This window comes from Schistocerca serialis, unplaced genomic scaffold (assembly GCF_023864345.2).
Source record: "Schistocerca serialis cubense isolate TAMUIC-IGC-003099 unplaced genomic scaffold, iqSchSeri2.2 HiC_scaffold_1045, whole genome shotgun sequence".
Classification (NCBI taxonomy): Eukaryota; Metazoa; Arthropoda; class Insecta; order Orthoptera; family Acrididae; genus Schistocerca; species Schistocerca serialis.
The window spans coordinates 17,501-22,500 of record NW_026047234.1 but is presented as its reverse complement, the minus strand read 5'-3'; the positions used below and the strand labels follow the sequence as shown (position 1 = coordinate 22,500).

Genomic DNA, 5,000 nt, shown 5'->3' with positions numbered 1-5,000 from the left:
TGCCGGGAGTGGGTAATTTGCGCGCCTGCTGCCTTCCTTGGATGTGGTAGCCGTTTCTCAGGCTCCCTCTCCGGAATCGAACCCTGATTCCCCGTTACCCGTTACAACCATGGTAGGCGCAGAACCTACCATCGACAGTTGATAAGGCAGACATTTGAAAGATGCGTCGCCGGTACGAGGACCGTGCGATCAGCCCTAAGTTATTCAGAGTCACCAAGGCAAACGGACCGGACGAGCCGACCGATTGGTTTTGATCTAATAAAAGCGTCCCTTCCATCTCTGGTCGGGACTCTATTTGCATGTATTAGCTCTAGAATTACCACAGTTATCCAAGTAACGTGGGTACGATCTAAGGAACCATAACTGATTTAATGAGCCATTCGCGGTTTCACCTTAATGCGGCTTGTACTGAGACATGCATGGCTTAATCTTTGAGACAAGCATATGACTACTGGCAGGATCAACCAGGGAGCTGCGTCAACTAGAGCTGAGCAGCCGGCCGCCCGGGAGTGTGTCCCGGGGGCCCGCGCGAACACGCAAGCGTCCGCTCAATTATTCTGCAAACAGGAGGAGGCTGAGCTCCCCTGCACAACACACCTCGAAACCCTCTCAGGTCCCGGCGGCGCGCAGCGCCGTCCTAAGTACTTGGTCGGGTTCGAGAGAGGCGCAATCGCCCGGAGTTAGGCGAGTAGACGCTTTAGGTGCGACCACCCGTGCTCCCAACTGAGCTTGCCGCTGCCGACAGAGGCCCGGGAGCGTGCTGTCGTGGCATTGCCGGCGGGAGACAACACGCGCCACCTACGGTGACCGGCAGCTCCAACGCCAGCGCCACAGAAGGACAAAAGCCCTACTTGGGTGCCGAAGCGAACTCTCCCAGCACAGCGCACGCGCCAACACGTCCGCACAGCTGCGATACAAACCACCTGCGAGAACCGCTGGGGCGACCGAGCAGCAGACGGCGTCGCGGCGCCGAGCGCCGGGCGGCGGCGCATCCTCAGCGCACAAAGTCCTCAATCGGACCAGCACACTGCAGATGGCCACCGCGCTTCGCACCGGGCCCGCGAGGACCTACTTTGGCCGCAAGGCGCCGCGAGCAGGGGGCGCCGGCGCGCAGCTGCGCCGCCTGCCGCGTCCGTCGGCCGGCGCGCCTGCCACCGGCCGCCCCCACCAGCCGGCTGTAGCGCGTGCGCCCACGCACCGCGCTGCCAGCACGCCGGGCGGCCCCCCCTCACCGGCCGGGGACGGTCCCACCCAGCCACCGCCGCGTATCGCCTCACACCCAGATCCCCTTTCACGTTCGTGGGCATGGTGGGTCCCCTTTCACGTTCGTGGGCATGGTGGGTATCCCTGAAACAACCGGTTAATAGCTCGACCGATCGTCGCCAACACTGATTCACCTCTAGCGAGAACAACCGCACCACAACGGGTTACCGGTTGTTCATTTGCGTAACGTCACCAGCAAACGTACACGTCCATCGCCATTTGCAACGAGTATTGCATGCCTGTGTCAGGTGTCACAACACACTACGTCTGCCCACATAGACGCAACAACATGTGCACGCCTAGAGAACACGTGGAAGGTAGACCCCGTACGTATGCGGTGTCCATTGCGCGAACGACTGTCAGCCCGCCTCTGCAGCATGTCGCAGATGTGGAACGCGGTGCAACATGCTATCACGGTGTGTGAGAAGAGACGACTACGTCCGAATACACGCTCCACTACATCAACAGACTGCTCATGCTGATCGCCATCCAGGGCGTCCGTTCCTCCCACACGTCTGTATGGCGTACCACACTGCAATCCAGCTCTTATAGGGAGACGACACGTAGCTGCGTGCACAATATTTGGACTGTATGGTCCGCCGTTGCTAGGCGCTGTCGTCATACGGTCACATGGGCCACGATGTATCATTCAGTACATACGGAGCAATGTGCAGTACAGTTTGTGGGTTTTGCGTACATCGGCGGACAGGTGACAGGCCGTACCACAACGTAGGCTGAGTACGTCGGCATGCGAAGGGCATTGAACATGCAAACTTCTCACCGACCAGCTTGCGAAGGCAGGGGGGAAGGGGGGGGGGCATGTACGTCCTGCTGCTATCCACACTACAGTGTATAGCAGGAGCATGTGGAAAGTCAGCAACACCTGCAAGGTGTTTAACATGACGCGATACACAGGGGACCGGGCAGTGCGAGTAGCGAACTATATTGCGAGGGTTGCGGTTAGGCAACACTACACTACTTTAACGGGTTGCATAACAATTACAGAGCAGGTTCAGCGACAACGTGCGTCAGGTTAAGGCGCAATATAGTTTAGGTTACGGCGCACTTTAGGTTAGGTTAAGGCACATTATAGGTTAGGTTAAGGCACAACATGGGTTACGTTAAGGCACAACATGGGTTACGTTAAGGCACAACATGGGTTAGGTTAAGGCACAACATGGGTTAGGTTAAGGCACAACATGGGTTAGGTTAAGGCACAACATGGGTTAGGTTAAGGCACAACATGGGTTAGGTTAAGGCACAACATGGGTTAGGTTAAGGCACAACATGGGTTAGGTTAAGGCACAACATGGGTTAGGTTAAGGCACAACATGGGTTAGGTTAAGGCACAACATGGGTTAGGTTAAGGCACAACATGGGTTAGGTTAAGGCACAACATGGGTTAGGTTAAGGCACAACATGGGTTAGGTTAAGGCACAACATGGGTTAGGTTAAGGCACAACATGGGTTAGGTTAAGGCACAACATGGGTTAGGTTAAGGCACAACATGGGTTAGGTTAAGGCACAACATGGGTTAGGTTAAGGCACAACATGGGTTAGGTTAAGGCACAACATGGGTTAGGTTAAGGCACAACATGGGTTAGGTTAAGGCACAACATGGGTTAGGTTAAGGCACAACATGGGTTAGGTTAAGGCACAACATGGGTTAGGTTAAGGCACAACATGGGTTAGGTTAAGGCACAACATGGGTTAGGTTAAGGCACAACATGGGTTAGGTTAAGGCACAACATGGGTTAGGTTAAGGCACAACATGGGTTAGGTTAAGGCACAACATGGGTTAGGTTAAGGCACAACATGGGTTAGGTTAAGGCACAACATGGGTTAGGTTAAGGCACAACATGGGTTAGGTTAAGGCACAACATGGGTTAGGTTAAGGCACAACATGGGTTAGGTTAAGGCACAACATGGGTTAGGTTAAGGCACAACATGGGTTAGGTTAAGGCACACCATGGGTTAGGTTAAGGCACACCATGGGTTAGGTTAAGGCACACCATGGGTTAGGTTAAGGCACAACATGGGTTAGGTTAAGGCACAACATGGGTTAGGTTAAGGCACAACATGGGTTAGGTTAAGGCACAACATGGGTTAGGTTAAGGCACAACATGGGTTAGGTTAAGGCACAACGTAGGTTAGGTTAAGGCACAACGTGGGTTAGGTTAAGGCACAACGTGGGTTAGGTTAAGGCACAACGTGGGTTAGGTTAAGGCACAACGTGGGTTAGGTTAAGGCACAACGTGGGTTAGGTTAAGGCACACCATGGGTTAGGTTAAGGCACAACATGGGTTAGGTTAAGGCACAACATGGGTTAGGTTAAGGCACAACATGGGTTAGGTTAAGGCACAACATGGGTTAGGTTAAGGCACAACATGGGTTAGGTTAAGGCACAACGTGGGTTAGGTTAAGGCACAACATGGGTTAGGTTAAGGCACAACATGGGTTAGGTTAAGGCACAACGTAGGTTAGGTTAAGGCACAACGTGGGTTAGGTTAAGGCACAACATGGGTTAGGTTAAGGCACAACATGGGTTAGGTTAAGGCACAACATGGGTTAGGTTAAGGCACAACATGGGTTAGGTTAAGGCACAACATGGGTTAGGTTAAGGCACAACATGGGTTACGTTACGGCACAACATGGGTTACGTTACGGCACAACATGGGTTACGTTACGGCACAACATGGGTTACGTTATGGCACAACATGGGTTACGTTACGGCACAACATGGGTTACGTTACGGCACAACATGGGTTACGTTACGGCACAACATGGGTTACGTTACGGCACAAATTAGGTTAGGTTACGGCACAAATTAGGTTAGGTTAAGGCACAAATTAGGTTAGGTTAAGGCACAAATTAGGTTAGGTTAAGGCACAAATTAGGTTAGGTTAAGGCACAAATTAGGTTAGGTTAAGGCACAAATTAGGTTAGGTTAAGGCACAAATTAGGTTAGGTTAAGGCACAAATTAGGTTAGGTTAAGGCACGATATAGGTTAGGTTAAGGCACGATATAGGTTAGGTTAAGGCACGATATAGGTTAGGTTAAGGCACGATATAGGTTAGGTTAAGGCACGATATAGGTTAGGTTAAGGCACGATATAGGTTAGGTTAAGGCACGATATAGGTTAGGTTAAGGTACGATATAGGTTAGGTTAAGGTACGATATAGGTTAGGTTAAGGTACGATATAGGTTAGGTTAAGGTACGATATAGGTTAGGTTAAGGTACGATATAGGTTAGGTTAAGGTACGATATAGGTTAGGTTAAGGTACGATATAGGTTAGGTTAAGGTACGATATAGGTTAGGTTAAGGTACGATATAGGTTAGGTTAAGGTACGATATAGCGTAGGTTCAGATACACATTGTTGTAGGGAAAGGTGTATTGGGGGGGGGGGCGGCAGGTTCGTTGATAGTGATTATCGTAATTGGATGCCTGCGGTATTATCCGATTTGTCACGTCAGGATGCACTTTTGGCTCATGACAGGCGGCGCTCCGATTCCATGGTTGTGGCAGATCTGTGTCTTTCATTCCTGCCATTGTTTGTGTGCTGTGACAGGAGGCAGTATTGTGATGTTGGGTGCACCACTGTGTAGGACATGTGTGGGTGTTCGTGGCTTAGCTGAGCAATGTGCGGATGTCGGAAGGGTGGGATATTGTGTTTTCTGGGTGGACCTCCCGGTCTGGTAATGATAGTGTGGATTGTGTCATGTGGCGGAGAGGA

The 5,000-nt window shown here is 51.6% G+C and overlaps 1 non-coding gene across 1 annotated transcript in view; it reads right to left on the bottom strand.

Moving 5' to 3' along the window:
• Window positions 1-471, bottom strand: part of LOC126430364 (small subunit ribosomal RNA) — a 1,909-nt gene extending 1,438 nt beyond the window's left edge. Inside the window, exon 1 of the ribosomal RNA XR_007577118.1 lies at window positions 1-471. This exon is cut by the window's left edge and continues 1,438 nt beyond it. This is a non-coding gene — a ribosomal RNA (small subunit ribosomal RNA).
• Between the last annotated feature and the right edge of the window lie 4,529 nt (window positions 472-5,000).